This window comes from Lissotriton vulgaris, chromosome 2_2 (genome assembly GCF_964263255.1).
Source record: "Lissotriton vulgaris chromosome 2_2, aLisVul1.2, whole genome shotgun sequence".
NCBI lineage: Eukaryota > Metazoa > Chordata > Amphibia > Caudata > Salamandridae > Lissotriton > Lissotriton vulgaris.
The window spans coordinates 61325488-61348474 of NC_141688.1; positions in this window are offsets into that span (position 1 = coordinate 61325488).

Below are 22987 nucleotides of genomic sequence, written 5' to 3' on the forward strand. Positions count from 1 at the left end.
TTCTATAAAGCACGTTTACTAGGAGAAGTTGGTCAGGCTCAGTGTCTGTGATGCCCCAAAGACTCCCCAGTGAGGCCAACAATCTGCCATGCACCATGAAATGGCCGTCCAGTAGCACATTCTCTTCTTGGAGCTGGTAATAAGGTTGGAGTACTCCATTTAGGAACAATACACCTAGCGTGCATGCACCCACAACTTCCCAGGCCTATATTCTTGCCCTACCCAGCAAATCACTGAAGGAAGTGATGGAGCTCAATGGGACCTCGGGTGAGTATCGGGGAGTACGCAGCATAAGGCACAAATTACTATTAAAACTATCATATGCTTTCCAGAACAGCAAATTAGCATTCAGTGGGAGTCGGGTCTGGGGCAGGAAGGCCTGCTGGACTAAATTCTGTGCATGGGCTGCTATAGGGAGACCCAATACCTCAGTAGGTCATCCGGTCAACCACAGCGCAGGTCACTTTAGCTGTGATGCAAAGTAATAAGGTTCAAAATTCGGATGTCCTCCTAACCCCCTTTGTCTATAGGCAGCTGCAATTTTTGAAGTGCCACAAGCTGCCTCCCTTTATTCCATATGAAGCACCCCAGCTCTGAATGTAATTTGCTGAATGTGTACCTGGGTGTATGGACTGGGAGATTATGAAAATAATAGAACAAGCGAGGGAGCATTACCATCTCAGATAATGACACTCTGCCCTGCACTGTAAGTGGTATGTGCTCCAGAAGGTCATCCAGGAATGCAACATCGCTATGGCTCTAGTGAGACTCACTTCATGATAGATGTTTATTTCCAAGTAACAAAAAGTGTGATGCTCCCAGCGCAGTGGATGTGACTCCACTAGGAAATTCTGTGGGTGCATGCTGGATTTAGTTGGAACGAACAAGACTTTGTCCGATTCACCCCCAGTCCGAACGCATCACAGAAGTTCCACAATATAGCCTGTATCCGTGCTACTCCTTCCCGGATATCCCTTATGTAGATACAGCAAGACCATACGGATCACTACATTGAGAGAGCCACCCCAATCCCGGCCATGTTGCCGGAGCCACTGGGACATAGTATCCATTGGGAGGAAAAAAAGCAACGGGGAAGCGGACAGCCCTGTCATTCCCTCTATTTACTGACCGATTTTCACCCTCACCATGGGTGTCTTATATAAGAGACGGATCAAGCTCTGCAGTTGTCCTGTGATGACAAAGGTAGTCTGGGTCAACAACAGGTGTCCCCAATCCAGTGTGTCAAAAGCTTTCTACAGGTCCAGCAAAATACACGCAGCATATTGCCACCAGACTGAAGAAAGCTCCATCACCCTATGCAGATGGCAGATTTTCAAGATGGTGGACCTACCAGGGTGCACCAGACATGGCATCTGTCCGCACTAGCTGGCCTGCTATAACCTTGCGCAGAACCTAAAAATGTGATCCCAGCATAGACATTAGATGGTAAGAGGCAAGCTCCAACAGGTCATTGTCCTGCTGCAGAAGAGATGTCAAGAAGGATTCACACAACGTGGCCTGGAGACTGTCCCTCGTCAGGGTCTCCTGAAACAATTCAAGCAGCTTGGGAGCAAGATGGTGTTTATAAGCCTTGTAAAATTCAATAGGGAAGCCATTTAGGCATTGGGTATTGTTGGTTGCTGCTTCCCTTATGTGGCCCCCTTTACCTCCAGCAGGGTGAGGGGCACATCATGTTCTTGCCTGTCCAACTGAGTCACATCCGTATAAGCTACAAAAGCAAGGAATAATTGGGCTACAGAAGCAAAGAATAAAAGGAGTAAGGTACCAAGGAAATGGTGGATCATATAAGGCTTGGAAGTTTGCAGTGGATGCCTCAGGAATATCTACCTGGTTGGCGGCCAAATGCCCTCGAGGGTGCCTGATCAGTGTGATCGGTAAAGTTAGAGTGGTACAAGGTAATAAATATATATATGATATATATATATCAGATAAAACTGAGGTCCTCAGTCATTGGACATTGGTCAGAAATGTAGTCATTAAAACAGAGGGAGGACCTCACACACTTTCTGCTTCTCAGATCACCTCTGTCACTAAAATGGAGGAAGCTAGACAATGATCTCTGGCCAGTTCGTATATCTCAATAACAAAGTCAAAAATATCAACCTGCACAGATATCCACTACGCACAATATTGATCGCCAATATGTTGTCAAATAATGTCAGAATGTGAGGTATTTTCTCTGCATCAATTGCACCAGGTTTTACATGGCAGATTTGCAACGGGGGGAAAGTACAGAATAGTTTTACAAACTGTAAACCTCATTGAGGCTCGACCTACTGCTTAGCCTGACCCTGGTCTGACCGTGTTTCAGCTGGAGAGAACAACTGGAAGCTGGGCATAGCGCCTACCATTGGTGCAGCAGGTGGAGTGGCACCGGGGCCCAGACCTCTGGGTGGCCATTGCACTCTGATAATTGTAGTATAACTACTCCAACATCAGTCAAAGGGCCAATTTTCTTGCTTGCAGAGGATTCAGGGGCAAGTTGAGGAGTGGGGATGGAGCTTGAAAAAATGGTGCCTGCATTTATGTGTTCATGGCCCCCAAAATTCAATGAGCATGGTAATAGGGACAGGTTCAGAACAGTAAGGGCCAGATTATGACTCTGGAGGAGCGGCGTCAGGTCTTCCCCTCCTGCCGCACCGCCAAAGCTGTGGTCGGGCTGCCCACCAGATTACGGGTGTAACTCATGTTTGGCGGGCTTTTGTTTTGATGTTCCAACGGCAATGCCCAGTAAATTTGTCACCGCAATGGAAACGCCAAAAACAGTTCCTGCACGGCATGGACTATAAAGTCCATGTTGTGCAGGAACTGGTGTGTATGCACACAGTGGGAAACATATTGTGCCCCTCTGGGTGTATTCACATGACGCAGAGGCACAAGGGGGTCCAGGCCCCCTTTTTTCCAATCTGCAACTGTTTTCATGAGGTTGGAACCACCATGAAAACCATAGCGGAGAGGAACACTGTAATATGCTTGGCAGGACCGCAGCTGTCCTGCCAAGCATAATACTGCCTCCTAACCGCCGCAACACCGCCATAGAACGGCGGTTCCGTGGTGGCTGCGGTAGGGCAATGTCTGTCCGACCCCGCTTTGTGTAATTGGGCGGTCGGGAGACCGCTACCTCCATGGCAGTCCCTGCATCGCCAGACTAGTAATTAAACCCTTAGAGTTCTACTAAGAGATGAAATATAATGGGTTCCAAAGGGCCATGCATTTATAGGACATAGGGCCATATGTATCATAGTTCCTTTTTGCGAATTCCAAATAGCGAATTTTAAGGAATCGCTATTTGGAATTCGCAAAACGGTATGTATGTACAAAATCGCTTTTTTATAGCGATTCCTTACCATTCCTAATTTGCGATTAGCAAATTGCTAATCGCAAATTACCCATTCATTCCTATGGGCCAGGAGGCCCATAGGAATGAAGGGGCAATTTGCGATTAGCAATTTGCTAATCGCAAATTAGGAATTTTTTAAAGGGTGCAGGGGTGTCTCAAGAACACCCTGCTGCACCCCTGAAAAAGACATTTGGGGGCATATGGCGCACATACATGCCCTAAGGGCATGTATGGGCGTCATATGGCACCTTTGGTTTTTTGGAAAAAAGCTTTAATAAAAGAATTCGCAACTTACCACCAACTAGAAGTTGGTGGTAATTTGCGAATCCTTAATGGCATTTTTTGCATATTTTTTCTTTGATACATTGCACTTAAGGAATCGCAAAATTTGCGATTCCTTAAGTGCAATCGCAAAATAAGGAATAGCAAATTTTGCGATTCCTTATTTTGATGCAAAAATGTTTGATACATACCATTTAGGTAATTAGCACTCGCAAAGGCCGAAATTCGGCCTTTGCGAATGCTAATTAGCTTGATACATATGGCCCCTAGTCCTTGCAGAAGCACAGGAGTGATGGGGGTCGGAAAACACAAAGAGGGGTATCAGGGTTGGGTAGGAGGATGTGTAGAGCATGGCAGGAAGAGAGCCGAGTTCATAGAGAATGCAGATGGAGAAGATGTGTTGTGTCAGTGTCCCCATAGAGAAAACACTGAGTTGAGGGTGAGAGGCATAGGTAGGAGACACAGGTGTGAAGAAGCCGGGGAGGAGCAAGGAAGCTCAGTGGTTGAGCAGAGCGAATATATGAGGTTGCAGTGAGTGGTGGAGTACTTCTGATCAGCTCTGCCTAGATTCTCTCTCGTCTCTGGCAGACCCAGCACACAGCTGTTTTGCATATTTTAATAAAACCTAATAAAACTTCATTCGACGACTGACATTTCGCACCGATGGCTCCCTCCCAGAAGGCTGCCAAATCAAATCCAAATTTACCACGGCATTAATCATTAGTGGGAAATCAGTAAGCCCTCGCTGCTCTGGACAGCCACTTATAGGTACATGTTTCCTCCAGCACCCCCTCCCTAACTCCCTTTGCTGCCCTTTTCCTGCAACAGGCAGACGCACAACAGATTTTCCTGCTGAAGATTTTGATTGCAGATTTCTTTTAAAGGTCTTCCATCACTGTATGCTTCAGTAAGTCGTCCACTATTGTGTCCTTTGGCAGGTCTAGGATTATAGTTTTCTTAGGTTTATCACCACTGTGTGTTTTGCATGGTCTAATAGCCAGTCGCGGCTCCTGCAGGTAAGCGCTGTGGGGCAGGGCAGGGGCGGGGGGTGAAGTCGACAGATCACGGAATAGGATTTATTTATTTTATTTTCCCTACTCCGACGTCTGTCGACTGCCTCCACACCACCCTACTGCTTACCCCCACCAATCTTACCTGCAGAAGCCGCGTTTGCTAATAGCATTGAATGAATGAATGAATGAATGTTGGAGTTATAAAGTGCGTGGTTACCCTGGAGCGTCCCAGCGCTGTACCACTGGGGAACCCGTCCTGGCTTTCCCTGTGAGATGGTCCCTTTACTGGGCATCCCCAAGGTGCAGCCAGGCACCCCTGGCGGTGATGGGGCCGGAGTGGAGACTAAGCAAGCTATTACCCAGAGTTGCAGCGTGGGACCCCATGGTTAGAGTGGCACCGAGGCGTGATTTATCGGGCCCGCTGACATTGGTCCTGCACCCGGCCACGTCGGGAATTGAACCCTGGTCCCGGCCGAGCTCTGCCTCTGGGTCTGCCGCCTCTAACCGTTGAGCCACACTTCTCCATGTCTAAGAAATAGCAGTGGGGGTCATTCAATGTTGCACCAGTGTAATGTTTCTCTATTACATGTGCACTCCACTCAGCTTTTTGAGACTACACTGCTGATCAATCTTTAAGCAATTGGAACAATTGAAAAGGAGCGTTAAATATATCATAGCTATTGCTACAATTAGAGCATTATGCAAAACTTCCATAAGTTTCAATGTCCATGCATATCCAAAAAGATGGTTCAAATAAAATCAGTTCCTTGGAAGTCTTGTTCATCCAACTTTTTATTGAATTGTTTGTATTTAAAACAGATTGCAATCAGCCCAGCCTAGCACCCTAGTATGCTTTGAAAGGCGTAGCCAAATTGTGGGGCATATTACCAACAACTAGCGATAATTATCGCTATGTTGGCTTAGCGGCAATATTTTTATCGCAGTGCTGCGGCGATTTTTATCGCTTAGGAGCCTTGCTATTATCAAGGTTTATCTCCTAAGCGATAAAAATCGGCCGAAATGCATGAATATCGCTGAAAAGTCAGCGATATTCATGCATTACCGAGCTAATGCTCTTAGCCATGTTATCCACCTTCCATTGGATAACATGGCTAAGAACTGCTCAGGGCAGGTGTTAGCTTTTGGAGATATTCTCGCTTAGCGCGAATATCTTCAAAAGTTGGTAATAGGAGATCGCGATGTTAGCAACTGTTTCCAGTCGCTAACATCTTGGCACGTCCACTTTCCATGTCATTAGTGATAAATATCACTGACATGCATAGCGGGGCCCAAGATGGTAGCTATCTCCTACTAGCTGTCGCTAACTGGTGTTAGCGACAGCTAGGTAATAGGGAGATAATTTTATCTCCGCTTTCTTGGCTTTTAAAGCCAAAAAAGCGGAGATAAACCCCCTTGATAATATGCCCCAGAGTTCTTTCAAAGGCGTAGCATAAGAAAGTTTATAAAGTCGAAAATGGTTGTGCTTTTCCGAAGGTCTAGCATCACAGCATACTTGTGAATGTCTAGCATCATAGTGTGCTTTGGTATTATAACATCTTAGTTTACTTTGGACGATCTATCATCCTAACATGCCTGAAGATATTAACATTATAGTGTTCTTTGAAAGGTCTAGCAATAATTACACTTTGGAAAATCTTACATTATAACTTTGATTAGAAGACCTTTAATTGCCATATAGCATGGAGGGCTTCCCGTCATAGTGTGTTTTGGTCCAGCATTATGTGTTTTGGAAAGTCCAACAACAATGTGTGTTCAGAAAGGTATAGCATTGAAATGTGAGGTTGAAGGTCTTACATGATCACATTATTTTAAAGATCTACTGTGTGGTAGAGGCATCATGTGTACTAGACGGTCTAGCATAATACCATATTTTGTAAGATCTTTAATGTCGTGCTTTGCAAGTTCTAGCATCATGGTGTGCTTTGGAATGTCCAGCGCCATAGTGTCCTTCACAAGGATTAGAAACATAGACATTTTGGATTTCCTAGCCTCATGGTGTACTTTGAAAGGTTGAGCATTATTGTGTGCTTTGAAAAGCTAGCATCATGCTGTGCCTTGGAAGGTCTAACATCACAGTGTGTTTAGTAAGGTATAGCAGCACAGTGTCTTTCAGAAAATGTACTTTTAAAAGATGCTTCAGAAGATCTAGCATCATAGGGTGTTTGGGAACACCTAGGGCCTTATTATGAGTTAGGTGGTCCGATGGACCGCCAAACCCATGGTGGCAGTGCAGCTACTGCCGCACCGGTGGTCCGACCGCCCTATTACAAGTAGGGCGGCCGGACTGCCATACCGCTACTGCCGCCAGGAATCTGCTATCCCTGGCATTCTTATAGAGGCATGTGGCCCCTAATCAGCTGGCGGTGCTGCAGTGGCACCAACAAGCATGTAAGTAGTTTCCTCACCCCCACTGTTTTAATGGGAGTGAGCCCACCATGAAAAGTGTGGCAATGAGGGAACAAAGGGGGCCCTACAGGAACCCCTGTTGCCTGTGCACCAGGGGATGCATGCAGGGAGGCACCATGTTCATGCCCTGCAGGAGCATGCAATGGCTTTCCCATTGCGGTGCCTGGCTAAGGCTCACGTATGAGCCTTAGCACTGCACCTCCGCGGGCCAGCTGCCGCATGACCGCCCGACCTGGATTCCAGTCGGAATCTGGCAAGCGGTTTAAATATGGCTTTAATGGTGTGGCAGAGGGCCTCTGTCACAAGCCAAAGTCATAAAAAGGCCCTTCATGTGTAGTTTGTATGAGGGGGGTGACAGAGTGTATTCTTAGGAAGGTCAAGTATCAAAGTGTGCTCCAGGAAGTCAACCATCACAGTGTGTTTCGAAAAGGGAGTTTGGGGGGTAGACGACCACAGGGAAGTCTGACCCCCCGGCAGATTGGGAGGGTGGTGCAGACAACCAACTGCCATTTTGTGTTAGGCTTCATAATAGCCCAAATATAGCCCAACACATAGATGTAAGGGGTGGTGTTGGGCTACCAGCCATCATTTTAGGTTCAGGTGACCTGGTGGCTGGTAGTCCACACTTAGTGCCATTTTTGTCTATTTGGTCTTGTTGGTTATTAGTGGTGTGCTACACTGGAGGTATATTACTCTCAGCAATTAGCACAAAATGGCTGACAATGACTTGAAGGTGGCTGAGGCGATGTGGTTGCTCAGGGAGGCCGGAAGGTTAGACCTCGTAGTAGGCGGGGAGGCTGTGTCCACTCCGGTCCGTCTGCCTTGTAGGGCCACCACAGGAGTGGCAGCAGATGTTTCTGCTTTATCCTTATCACATTCATGGTGAGCAGCGGGGGCTACGTCAGCCCAAGTGTGCGCTTGTGGCCGCTCGGCACCCACATTCAGGCCCTGCACAGATGATGCGTCAGGGTCGGGCTTGAGGGAACTGGGCGGGGAGCGGGCATCTGTTGGGCTGGTCGGTGGGATCAGGGTTTCAGGTGCAGGCACGGCTGGGCCTTAGAGGAATGAGCAAGGGGACGTGGCCCGTCGCGTAGCAGACACATTTACGGGGCAGTGGGAAACGGCTCTACAAGGAAGAGGGCAGAATCAGAGGAGCCGCTACTGTATGAGGATGGCCTGGTGAGGAGTAGCATTCCTAGGCGTGCATCATCGGTAGGGCTTTGAGGGGGTGGGGCTGGCTGGGGGACAGGCCGGAGGAGAATTTCTTTGCCAGGCAGCAAGGGGATAGTTTTGGGAGGGCAGCAGGTGGGGTTGGGGGCCCGAGATTTTCTTTTACGGCAGAAAGGGGAGCCCAGGAGCATCTTATACATATGGGGGATGCAGGGGAGAAGGTTGACATCCCAGTTGGTCAGGCCTGGATATATTTGGGAATTGGGAGGAAGCAGGTGCAGACAGGTGGCATGCCTGGATGATTACATGGGCAAGGGAGGGTCCCTTCAATGGGTAGCACTTGGGTGGGCTGAGGACGGGGGGTTGGAGAAGGAGCTTGGGGGGCAGCATCCGCAATAGTGGTGGTCATGCTCAAATGGAGTGACGGAGTGATGGGTAGAATAACCTTGACGAGGTGAACCTGGCAATGAGGACTTTGGCGTAGTCAATGAACATACGGTGCAGGCGAGGGCCTTTGAGACAGGGCATGATGGGAGTGTCGCGGCCAGGAGCAAGGTCATGGGGGTTTGGACTCTTTTGGGTTTTAGTAACACTCTCAGCAGGGTGCACACCAGTCCTGTCTTCTTTTTTACAGGCGCAAGGGAGGCATGGTGTGCCAGACTCCTTAGAGCTGGGAGCAGCTCAAATGCACTGGGATGAGAAGCCTGGTACCAGCGTGGTTCGCCTGATGCCAGCAAGAGACTCCAATGTGGCCAATGCATGAATGTTCAGAACAACTTCGTTGGCCCTAGCGACTGATAGGTCTTCAATGGCCTCTAGTTTGAGAGGAGCGACAAGTGTGCCAGGGTGAACCAGCGGGGCAGGGTCACTTCAGCACCCGGGTGCTGGGCATCAGAGCACTACACGAAAGTTTGGTGGGAGTAATCCTCACAGGAGGGTAATGGGCAATGACTGTGACTGCTTGGATGACCCTTTGGAGGTGGTCACCTTGGATTATAACGAGGATAGCATGGAGGAGGGAGAGTTCTGTGAGGAGGAGTCTGAAGGCAGCTGGGGATGTATGTTAATTAATTGTCCAGTGTGTTGGAGGTGTGCAAGGAATAGCCCCCCAAAGTTGTAAAGGAGGAGGAAATACTGGTGAGGCAGAATATATCTGCACAGGCACTGACCTTGGTGCCAGTTAAGGACAAAGGGAAGGAGCCCGCCCCTAAAATGGTGTCCAACGGTGAGGATGCTCGTGCTTGATTGGAAGTAGGGGGGGAGAGGCTGCACAAGGGACGATATGTAATGGATGTGGGAGTGGGTACAGAGGATAAAATAGTTGCTGGCGGCCTGGGTGAGAATGCAGGCAAAACATAGGATGCAGGGACAGTGGCTGGGTGTACAGGGGAGGGTGAGGGAAAAGAATAAGGGTCCCACAGTAAGGAATTGAAGTTTAAATAATGGACGTACATGGGGCTGATAAAGCCATTGGGTGCTCATTTGATGTTGGCCACAAAGAAATACATTTGGAATGGGGAGTAATTGGAAATGATGAAACTCCTACAAAGAGAGGTGTGGTTGAAGGAGGGCTCTAAAGAGCACTAATATGAGCTGCCAACCAGCCAAGAAATGCCAATCCGGTTGAAAATTGGACACCGGCTTTTTTAATTTATGCTAGTGTTTACTGTGAAAAATATCCAGAACGCTGCATGGTGATGTTTAAGTACATGCATATGATTCGGAAAGCACAGATCACGGGGGATATGCGTGGGTGTAGTACGATGAAGAATTTCAGGCGCGTTTGGCTTGGGACCCGGACTGTGGCAACACACCATGAGGGCTGCAAAGTTGGGGAAAACAGTTTTCACTGCAAGAGACCTACCAATAGTTTACCGCCCCTTTCAGGGACATCACACCCTGGGAGGGGGTGGAAGGCCCTTCAAAATCTATCTCATAGTCAGGAGGTATGTGCTGGGATTTCAACAAAGGTATGTGCACACAGGAGTATTGCAAATCCTGAAACAAATGTACCAAATGCAACTGTAGACACCCCCTTGTCAACTGCTACGTGAGGGGGGTGCATCCCTAGGTCATGTTTCGGGCCAGTGGCAACAGGATGGGGAGCACAAATGGTCATCAGCAGCAGTTTTCAGGACAGAGAAGGTAAAGAGGAGGAAAAGGACCTGTTGCGAAAGGCTCTTATGCCGCTTAACCTCGAGAGGTTGGAAAATTTTTTGACTGGCCCATGGAAGACCTTATCGTGTCCTCCATCGGGGTGGTCTACAAAAAAGAGGAATGTCAATTTTGTTTGATACATAAGCTGTGCTGACCAGAGGTCCAGTCTGTAAATGATATCATTGCAGACAAGGTAACGTCAATGTCTTGCTCTTCAGGGGTTGTGGCAATGTTACTGGTGGTGGCTGCAGGCCTGGGAGCATTGATGGAAAAGTGCCATGTGAAGTCAGCTTTTCGGCTGCTTCCGGTACACCCAGAAGACTACCAGCTACTGGGTTTGCATTTTGAAGGCAAAGGGTAAGTTGACAAAGCTCTCCCAATGGGCTGTTCAATATCATGTGCGTTATTTTGTGCTTTATTACGTCTTTGCAATGGTTGTTCACATGGCAGATAGGCCATCAGTTGGTGATGCACAATTTGGATGATTTTTTCATGGTGGGGGCACCCGGTTCGGTGGACTGCCAGAGGCAGCTGGCTTGGTTCCAAGAGCTTATGGGCGACCTTGAAGTGCCACTGGCACCGGAGAAAACGGTGGGCTCCAATACTACGCAGCCATCTTTGGGCATTGAGATTGATTCTCTGTGGATAGAAGCCTTGCTGCCACTGGACAAAAAGGACAAAATTATGGTTCTAAGAGTGTGCATGCTGGGGAAAGAAAAGGTGAAGGTGAAAGACGTACAAGTAGTGGTGGGCCATCTCAATTTTGCATACAGGGCGATACGGGCAGGGAGGTCGTTCTTCTGAAGGTCACTGTCGGGGTCTGCTTTTCCTCTTCATCACATGCTGATTACTGTGAGAGTCAAGGAGGATATGAGGCTGTGGTGTGTCTTCTTGTGGGATTTTAACGGGATTCCATTGGCGATGAAGGGGGATGTTGAATGGGACGTGAACATTTTTTCTGTTGTGGGGGGCAGCCGGGGTTTCACTTTGTATTGGTAGGGCAGCTGGTGCGCGGAGCAATGGCCATCTGCATGGGCTAATGGAGGCAGGAGCATTGCATTCTATGAGCTCTTCCCGATAGTGGTGGTGGTGACTCTGTGGGATGCAGAGTTGGCGTACAGGCGGTTGCTATTTCGAGTCGACGTCATGTCACTAGTGGAGGTGGTCAATAGACAGTTTGCCAGGGACAAACCTGCAGCAGCTGAAGCTGCTGCAGGTTTTTTTCTTGAATGTTTACTTTATGACATTAATTTCAGAGTGCGTCACATTCTGGTATGGACAGTGACATTGTGGATGCTTTGTCTCGTTCACAGTGGGGGAGATTTTGTGGGTTAGCGAAGGATGTAGACAAGGACCCGACAACCATGCCAGGGAATCTGTGGTCAGTAGGCAAAGCAGGATGGTGCAAGTGGTGGGAGAGCACTTGGCCGACTTTGCACATAGCGTGCATATTGCAGCTTGGAGAGAAATTTTGGCATCATGGGCACATCACAGGGTGGCAGATTGGGCAAGGAGCAAAGATGTGATACTGTATATCTTGGGGTTGATAGAGAGGCCTGCCGTCGGTGACAATTGCAGTAATCTTGGTGGGACTAGCATTTATGGGTAAGTTGTTGTGGGGATACCCTCCATCTGCTTGCGAGCTGGGGCATCGGATACTGGAAGTTCAGGCATGGGAGCAGGGTCTGCTGGGGTGGGCTAGGAAACGGATATCTGTTACTCCGGACATCAGGTATTTCAATTGTTACCTGAGGTTTGTTGAGATGCTGGGGAATCCTGCCTATTTTCTACAATCATGTTTTTGGGGTCTTTCTGGAGTTTTAACTACAGGGGAGAGGGACCAGAAGAGGCCTATTTGAGAAGACAAGATATACAGGCTTCAGGGAAATGGAGACTTATCAGGTGGCTCAAAGGACGACGGTTGTCCTGAATGCAATGGCCACATCTGGGGTGTGCCCGGTGGCCTGGCCCCAGCACTGGGTGGTGCATTGCGGGAGGACTACTGGGGAAGTTTTCCTTCATTTGCAGGGAGGCCGGGTGACAGCCAACCAGTTGTTGGCTCTGCTTAGGGCGGCATTGTCTCGGTTGGGATTGCAGGTGGCTGAATAGGGCCCACATTACTTCCAGATAGGGGCAGCGTCAGAAGTGGCTAATCTGGTCTGGGCTCAAGGGGACATCAAGTGCATGGGCCACTTGTTGTCGGGTTGTTATAAGCACTATGTGCTGGGATTGAAGGAGGGGGCAGTGCAGTGATTTGGATAGTGGGCCCCTTGTCTATCAAATGGGCAATGATACAAGCAGGACAGAGGGGGTGGTGCCAATTTGGGTTTTAATGAACATCTCTTTCGAGTTACTTGGAAAAATAAAGGGGGAATATTATGGAAGGACCTCCTTCCCACATTGAATGGTATGATGGTGGGATCTCGGTGACCAGATGTATTGCTTTTACACCTGGGAGAGAATGGCTTGGTCAGAGAAAAAGTGGTTGTGCTGTTGCGAGCTATGAAAAAAGACCTGCTGGAAATTAAGGTGAAGTGGGCTGAGGCTTTTGTGCTGTGGGCAGAATTTGTGCCATGGCGTTCTTGGAGAGGAGCTACAAAGCTGACAGCAATAGACAGGGCAAGACGTAAAAGTAATAGGGAAATGGTGTGATTCTGCTGGAGATCGGCTTTGGCAGGATTTGTTACACGGATATCAAATTTGAGGCTTTGGGGTTTTTCAGAGGTGATGGGATACATGTGTCCCATATAGGCATGGGTCTGTACTTGTTGGAAATCAGGGAAGTCTTGGGTAAGGTTGTAAATGTGAAATGTTAAGGTAGGGCCCTACAAGGAAGCGTTCCCTAAGTGGGGGGGGGGGGCATAAGACAGGGGGAGGGGGAGGGTTTTTAACCTCCCTCCTCCTTTTCTGGGTGCCATGAAAAGTTTGACAGGGCTTTGCCATAATTGATTGGCATTACTAGTTGGGGAACCATGTGCAGGGAGAGAGGAGGCAGGTAGTTAAAGGTTAAGTTTAGGGCATTTGATTACTTACAGGTTCATATACATACTCATAGGATGTAAGGGTAATTGAATGTTGGAAATGTTGAAATGCAGTACAGTTAATGAGTTAGTTGCAGAGTGGGTATGTTCGGGGGGATCAAAGGGGTGGGGAGGGATAGGGGCTAGTTCACTGGATGCATTGTGAGGTCTTAGTTTTGTAAGGCAGTTGGCCAGGATATGTTGCGATGTGCACCTGTTTCAATAGAGCATCCTTTTCCACACTCAAATATGTTAGTGTTCGTCAGCACTCCTCCCTCCCAATGTCTAGCTTCTTAGTGTGCTTTGAAAGGTCAAGAGCTGTACTGTACTTTGGTAGGTTTATATTCTAGAATGTATCTGAAAGTCTTGTGTTGTAACTTGCTGTAGGTCTGCTATCATAACAAGTACCAGAGGGTCTACAATCCTATTGATATCATTACTAATTTACAAGATATTCTTTAAAATTAAAGCACTTATTTAAACCCAGAATATACTACACAACCTTTTAAAAAGAAGTTTTAAAAAGGATGGTAAGAAATATTAATTAAAAATACATTTAGTTAATTGCCTGTTTAAAAATGTGCATCATTAACATAATAATCAGTTAAAGTGAATTTATAAACATTTTAGTTAAAAAACCCTCCACACCCAAATCCCCCAATGTACCACACGACCCTCATTTTACATTTAATTCACACTTTATAAAAATATTTCACAAATAAAAACAGTACTAAAATTATTTAGAAAATATAAAAATAACATATAACAATAATGCTAATTAATATAGTTTGAAAATACTAACCAACCCAATATCCCAATAGACCCTGCAACCCAAATTAAAATGTTATATAATTTAGACATGTATTAAACAATTAAACATATAATTAGCAATTAAAATAAACATTATTGCATCCAACTAGCATCAATTAAAATCTAATTAATACAACCCAACCAATTCACCAATAAGCACAACCATCCCCAATTAAAATTCAGTACGTCATTTGACAATGTAATAAACATGTAAATAACCAAGTAACACTTAACAATTAAAATTCAGTACATCATTTGACAATGTAATAAACATTTAAATAACCAAGTAACACCTAAAGATGTGACAAAAATCGAAAATACACATTTCAATATTTGAGAAACACATCTTTCAATAGCATTTAAACTAAAAAATACAATACAAAAAAATTATACAAATTAAAGTAAACATTGTTTGACTATTCTATATTACACTAATACACTTAAAAAAGTAATATACTTAATGTTGCTATATTAGTTGCCGATTTTTGTAGTCACAATATTTTCTTTAGAATGTTATGGTTAAACAATATTTTTGATTCAATATTTTGATAGAAGCAACTCCTTAAAGACTTTTTCTGAATGTCTTACCTAACTATTTTCATCAGGAGGCTTGCATCATAGCGCCATGGTGAATTAAGTCTCCTCCATAGCCTACATCTGAAGTTCTTGCATCGTACCATGTTTCCTATCTTTCTCCATAGGGTGTCGCATCATATATCGAGTGGATCAGTAATTAGTTCAGAAAGGCTTGAATCATAGTTTACATCTGAATGTCTTGTGTGCGTTCCGATTAACAGAATCACATTGCTTCTGAAGATATTTCATCAATACTCCTACATAAACATCTTTATATTTTTTCCAGAAGCTATTGAATCGGAACTCACTTCTGAAGATCTTACTTCAGTAATTGACATAGAATATCTGACATTATTGCAGAGTTTTGAAATCCCCATTTTCTATCTGAGTTTGGTGTTTCTCATCATAACTCCTCATGAAGCCCCTGTGTATTGGTATGGTTCTGCAGTTCTTTCATAACAGCTAATGTGTGAACATAAATATATAATTTTTCAGAAATTATTATATGATATCTTACTAATGAAAGGTTTACCTCAGTGATTAATTCAGACGTCTTGCATAATAGCTAGCTTTTGAAGGTATTGTATCTTGGTTTGCTTCAGAAATCTTTAAATAATCAAGTCCAACTTTGAAAGTCTTGCCTTCTTCTGGCATTCTCCCATCGAAGCTCATTCTAAAGGCAGGCTATCCTCTTAAGGTGTAAAATATTGAAGGTCTTGCTTCATAGCTTGCTTCTATAGTTCCTGCACCATAGTCCTTCTGAGAGTCAGCTTGCTTCTCATGTTCTTGACTAACAGATCCCTCCTGCAAAGGTTTTGCACTGAAGCTTGCTTCTGGTGTTTTTTACTCTAAGCTTACACCTGAAGGCTTTGATTTATATCTTGCTTCTTTGTTGTAACATAACTTTGTCTGGAGGTCAGCTTGCTTCTGAAATTATTTCAATCTAGAGCATGCATTTGTAGATCTTGCTGCATAGCTTGCTGCCCACATTCTGCATTATAGTTCTTCTGAAAGCCAGCTTGCTTCTGAAGTTATTGAATAATAGCCCTTAACTCTGAATGTCTTATATCATAGCTGGCTAATTAGATTTTTAGGTCTAAGCTCACATCATGAACGTATTACTTCATAGCTCCTTCTGATGGTCAACTTGCTGCTCAAATTCTTGAATAATTGTGTACATGGTGCATTCCGGATAATTGTGTGTTTCAGCACTGGAGACATAATTCACCATGTACTGCGTACTTTGAGTATTTTTTTTTAAAAAAGAGTTGTTTCTAGCTTAAAGAATCCTAGGTTTCTTAGAAAAGTAAAAAAAATGACTTATGGCGAAAATAAATAAAAATAACATTTGATGAAAACAAGACACATTCGAACAACTTAATGGATAAATATATTCTTCACAAAACTCTAGAAATAAACAAGTTCATCCACCTTAGATCCTTCCTAGAAAGTTTCAGGGTGATCTGTCAAGCAGGCGGCGAGAAAAAAGGGGGTCCCCAAGAGTGTTCCCTTGCAATTTTACATAAGAAATTGAACCGGGATAGTGCAAAAACTGCTGTACGGAATTAAGCCAAATTTGGAGAAATTAATGTACAAAATATTTGTATATTTCATATCCATGGAGCCGATAGATCTAGAGATAAGATTTGTGTGGCTGCCATCATATGAACAAAGATGTGGCAGCAGCCATTTTAGGACCCAGGGAATCAACTCTCTGTCCTAACAAAAAGAGTTAAAAAACATATAAGGGGCAGGTTAGGGATACCCTGCCACCCTACGCCTGGTGGGGCTTCCACCCTTTTGAAAAGTAAGTCCCCCGTGGTGGACTAGGGCAGAGGGTGGACAGTACTAAGATTTTTGGAGACGAGGGCTGGCACCCCTCCTCCCCAAGCCTTACAGAGGCTCTAGTGACCCCATAACCCTGGCTGAATGATACATATTTTGGGGAGATCTGTAAAGTGGCCCGGGACAATTTTTACATTTGATGGAGGGGGCATGAAGCCCCTTCCTCAAACCTTAAAGGGGCCACAGGGACCACTTCCCCTGGGGTCAATTCTTGCATTTAGGTTAGGGGAATGTGTGGTCCCCCTTCTCAGGAATTAAGTATGGTTCCTGCCTTTGGGAGGAGGATCAATACTTACGCTTGGTGGAAGCAAACATAGATAGATAGATAGATAGATAGATAGATAGATAGATAGATAGATAGATAGATAGATAGATAGATAGATAGATAGATAGATGGATCACTAGATATGCATTTTTATGAGTTTTCTTTTTAGAAAAAATGTTGCTAGAGAAACAATTAAACCTGTCTCTCGGCCAGAGAGCTAAAATTATATCAAGTGAAGTAGTTTGTTAAAGTGTGTTATTTTCCTATACGAAGAACCAGCCAAAGGGTATAATAGCATTGCACAGCAATTACAAAAAAATGTTTAACAGCAAGGAAACACGTAATGAATTTGCATCGAGGAAATACATAAATCAATTTTAACAGTGAGGACACCGGCGTGTAGTAGCTTAATTAGGACAGGTAGGAATCTGAAGATTATGTTAATGCATTTTAAATGAAGAATGAAACATTTCTTACATGAATTCCTAAGGAAAAGTTAAGTGGCAACTAAAACCTCATCCAGTTCCCCAGGGTTATGATGAAAATGAAAAGAATCAGGGGAGAATAACAGAGGTATATTGAGACAGGTATGCACAAGCTCCAAAGATCTATGACTGAACTGTTTATTCAAATGAGTGCAGGTCTTTATTTTGAAGGTCGATTAAAAATACACAGGAGCATATTAACACTATGGGGCAGATTTATGAGGCCGTTGCACCTCTTTGCGCCGCAATTGCGTCACTTTATTTGACGCAACTGCAGCGCAAACAATGCGCCCTATTTACAACGTGACGCATCTAGGAGATGCGTCACGTTGTAAAGCACTGCTCCATAAGGAGGGGTACCTGCGCAGGGGGGGCGTTCCTGCGCAGGAACGCCTCCTGAAAGTGGCTGAGTGAAATCTATGAGATTTCACTCAGTCACTTTCAGGGCAATGCTGCGTCAAAACCCTGCGCCTGCTTGAAGCAGGCGTAGGTCTTCATGCAGCATTGTGCAGATGGTGTACCCCCGAGCCTTGCTGGAGCTGCGTTGCGCTTGCGACGCAACTCCAGCAATGCGCCACATTTCCGGCACAGATGCGTCACGCATCTGTGCCGTTTTTACACCATGGTGCGCCGCATTATAAATGCGGCGCACCATGGGTGGCGGAGCTGTGGCGCACTGTGGCGCACGTTAACTGGCGCATGCCTGGGGATGCGCCAGTTAACATAAATCTGCCCCTGAATATTTAATCACCACGAGAATCTGTAGTTTGTGTTGTTCTTACATATTTTTTCTAATTTTTTATTAGTGGTATTTGTAAGACCTGGGTGAAATTTAAATTATGCAGGTGAAAATCGTGTAACTATTGGGATTTTGTGTCACACTTTCTGTAATTATACGTCATTGGGTGAAATGGGGCACAATTAGACCACTAACTCACTATATGTGTGAAAAAAAGCTGTGTTATTGAAACAGGTGCGTATCACTTAAACATCCTTAGCCTAAGGCCTTAAAGAACTATAACCTCACTGTACATCAGATAACCTGCATCCCATGCCCCCCTCCCCTAACCACACCCCCTTTATACAAACCCTACAACTTTAACCTCAAGACCTATTATCTTCCTCTTATTGTCACATTTTAAACCACCCCTTTCGCCTAGCAGTGAACTAAGTAACCTGCTCTTAACTTGGTGTCCCTATGATCTAACATTTTAACTCCAGGACTTCCATGTGGGTTCTCTCAGACCCCCCTTTCTGCCTGCTGAGCTCATATTAAACAACCTAACTATAAGTGAAGGCCTGCAAACTTGTGGGCCAACCGCCACCAGAAAAAGGTTCCGCTTACTTTTTATCCCCCTCCAAACGAACTACTTATTGTCTCTCCAACAAATATAGCTTCATACCCTATTCAGAAAGATGCACACCGTCATCCCTGATGAACTCAATGTCTTCATAACCAAGTTCCACATGTTGCAACTGGCCTACCTCTTCGTCCCCATAAAAACACCTCATCTCACTATTTACTCTTTCCCTATGGCTGCCGGCTTCAAAATACCCCTCCAACACCTCCTGGGAATGAATTCCATCCAGGCTATGAGACACCCTGACCACTGTGCCCTTACTTCTGTCAAATCCTGCTTCATGGATCGCATTAACATTAAGCTTTCCCCACCACCACGTCATTCTCTCCCAAATGGATGATGGAAATATCTGGGCAAAGATCCTTCCTCATCGAGTTATTGAGTTTGGGAAGCAACTCCCTTCACCTCACCCCCCCCGCTTTCCCAATCCACTCTGCAGACAAAGTGCTGCCAGGAAAACCCAGGTTCCTGCCCAACGTGTTCCTCACTGCTGCCCGTTCTGCCCATTTACAAAGGAATGCTCAAAAATCCACACCATCAATGCAGCGGATAAAAGGCCAGAAACCAAACCTGCAAAAGAAAACAGTAGAAGCACATAATTACAATGAAACTTTACCCTCTTCCTTGACGTCAGCATTAACATACCTCCAGTAGCATTCTGATGACCACCTGCCTAGCCCAATTATTTGTTCCCCAGACCACCCCTCCCTGCCTGCCTCGGTCACCGCCCCATGAATGAGTGCCAAGCTGAGATGCCACCAGGCTCAATGAAGTTACCGCTTTTCGCAGGACTGCCAAAAGCTAGAAAGAAGTCACTCTCTCCCCTTGGTGGACGAATACTAGCCCTGCCTGTCCCTTCTCTAACTCCTACGTTTTCTGGTCCATAGTACCAGGCATACCTCTCCCTCCTACCTTTCAAGTAAAACCATTGCTCACCTCGCCTGGTGGTCCCTCTTAGACCCAAGCAATCCAATTTCCACCTTTACCTGCCTAAAGTTGACTTCCTGGCACTTCAAACCTGGTACCCCTCTACCTCCAACAACTCTGATACCCGAACGGCCCTGAAGAACATCCAACCATAACCAACAATTCCCTGGACAAGCTATAAATTACTCTACAAAAAAGCTCCCAAGAAAGGGGCATCCTCTTCTGTTTGGACCTACCCTGCTCCCTACCCCAACCCTCTAACATCCTCTTACCCAACTCCCCCGCTGAAAGTGGATAACCCCTGTTGGACTTGGCCATTGTTGCAGGGTTATCCCCAAACTTTTTGCTTCTTCCTCCTATTTTTTCCTGAGCTGTTGTTGTTGGTTTTAGGACTCTGGGCTCTTTACCACTGCAAATCAGTGCTAAAGTGCTTCTGATCCCTGTGTAAATTACAATTGGTACTCCCTAATTGGCATATTTGATTTACTGGCAAGTCCCTAGTAAAGTGCACTGACGTGTGCTAGGGCCTGTAAATCAAATGCTACTAATGGGCCTGCGGTCCAAAAGGGGGTGGTGATGGACGGAGAATCTGAATCAATCAAACATTCACACCCAGTCAAATGATCTGGGTTTAATCCATCACCGTTCTTTAGCCCACTCTGCCACCCCAGTTCAGACATGGCTATATGCAAATCAGTCTGACCCTGTGCCTCATGGGAACAGTCCAGCCCGAACTGCCAAGCCATGTCTTCCCTGGACCGGAAACAAGCTTCCGAGGACCGGTTTCTGGCATTCCAGCCGTCTTCAGCCTGGCTTGCTTGAATCCAGTGGCAAAGTGAGCAAGGGACTCACGTCTGAGCATACCCTGACACACTTATGGTGGCGAAACGCGGTACAAAAGAGGGTGGTGATGGACGGAGAATCTGAATCAATCAAACACTCACACCCAGTCAAATGATCTGGGTTGAATCCATCACCGTTCTTTAGCCCACTCTGCCACCCCAGTTCAAACATGGCTATATGCAAATCAGTCTGACCCTGTGCCTCATGGGAACAGTCCAGCCCGAACTGCCAAGCCATGTCTTCCCTGGACCGAAAACAAGCTTCTGAGGATCGGTTTCTGGCATTCCAGCTGCCTTCAGCCCGGCTTGCTTGAATCCAGTGGCAAAGTGAGCAAGGGACTCACGTCTGAGCATACCCTGCCACACTTATGGGGCGAAAAGCGGTACAAAAGAGGGTGGTGATGGACGGAGAATCTGAATCAATCAAACACTCACACCCAGTCAAATGATCTGGGTTTAATCCATCACCGTTCTTTAGCCCACTCTGCCACCCCAGTTCAGACATGGCTATATGCAAATCAGTCTGACCCTGTGCCTCATGGGAACAGTCCAGCCCGAACTGCCAAGCCATGTCTTCCCTGGACCGGAAACAAGCTTCCGAGGTCCGGTTTCTGGCATTCCAGCCGTCTTCAGCCCGGCTTGCTTGAATCCAGTGGCAAAGTGAGCAAGGGACTCACGTCTGAGCATACCCTGCCACACTTATGGCGGCGAAAAGCGGTACAAAAGGGGGTGGTGATGGACGGAGAATCTGAATCAATCAAACACTCACACCCAGTCAAATGATCTGGGTTTAATCCATCACCGTTCTTTAGCCAACTCTGCCACCCCAGTTCAGACATGGCTAAATGCAAATCAGTCTGACCCTGTGCCTCATGGGAACAGTCCAGCCCGAACTGCCAAGCCATGTCTTCCCTGGACCGGAAACAAGCTTCCGAGGACCGGTTTCTGGCATTCCAGCCATCTTCAGCCCAGCTTGCTTGAATCTAGTGGCAAAGTGAGCAAGGGACTCACGTCTGAGCATACCCTCCCACACTTATGGCGGCGAAAAGCGGTACAAAAGGGGGTGGTGATGGACGGAGAATCTGAATCAATCAAACACTCACACCCAGTCAAATGATGTGGGTTTAATCCATCACCGTTCTTTAGCCCACTCTGCCACCCCAGTTCAGATATGGCTATATGCAAATCAGTCAGACCCTGTGCCTCATGGGAACAGTCCAGCCCGAACTGTCAAGTCATGTCTTCCCTGGACCGGAAACAAGCTTCCGAGGATCGGTTTCTGGCATTCCAGCCGTCTTCAGCCCGGCTTGCTTGAATCCAGTGGTAAAGTGAGCAAGGGACTCACGTCTGAGCATACCCTGCCACACTTATGGCGGCGAAAAGCAGTACAAAAGAGGGTGGTGATGGACGGAGAATCTGAATCAATCAAACACTCACACCCAGTCAAATGATCTGGGTTTAATCCATCACCGTTCTTTAGCCCACTCTGCCACCCCAGTTCAGACATGGCTATATGCAAATCAGTCTGACCCTGTGCCTCATGGGAACAGTCCAGCCTGAACTGCCAAGCCATGTCTTCCCTGGACCGGAAACAAGCTTCCGAGGTCCGGTTTCTGGCATTCCAGCCGTCTTCAGCCCGGCTTGCTTGAATCCAGTGGCAAAGTGAGCAAGGGACTCACGTCTGAGCATACCCTGACACACTTATGGTGGCGAAAAGCGGTACAAAAGAGGGTGGTGATGGACGGAGAATCTGAATCAATCAAACACTCACACCCAGTCAAATGATCTGGGTTGAATCCATCACCGTTCTTTAGCCCACTCTGCCACCCCAGTTCAAACATGGCTATATGCAAATCAGTCTGACCCTGTGCCTCATGGGAACAGTCCAGCCTGAACTGCCAAGCCATGTCTTCCCTGGACCGGAAACAAGCTTCTGAGGATCGGTTTCTGGCATTCCAGCTGCCTTCAGCCCGGCTTGCTTGAATCCAGTGGCAAAGTGAGCAAGGGACTCACGTCTGAGCATACCCTGCCACACTTATGGGGCGAAAAGCGGTACAAAAGAGGGTGGTGATGGACGGAGAATCTGAATCAATCAAATACTCACACCCAGTCAAATGATCTGGGTTTAATCCATCACCGTTCTTTAGCCCACTCTGCCACCCCAGTTCAGACATGGCTATATGCAAATCAGTCTGACCTTGTGCCTCATGGGAACAGTCCAGCCCGAACTGCCAAGCCATGTCTTCCCTGGACAGGAAACAAGCTTCAGAGGTCCAGTTTCTGGCATTCCAGCCGTCTTCAGCCTGGCTTGCTTGAATCCAGTGGCAAAGTGAGCAAGGGACTCACGTCTGAGCATACCCTGCCACACTTATGGCGGCGAAAAGCGGTACAAAAGGGGGTGGTGATGGACGGAGAATCTGAATCAATCAAACACTCACACTCAGTC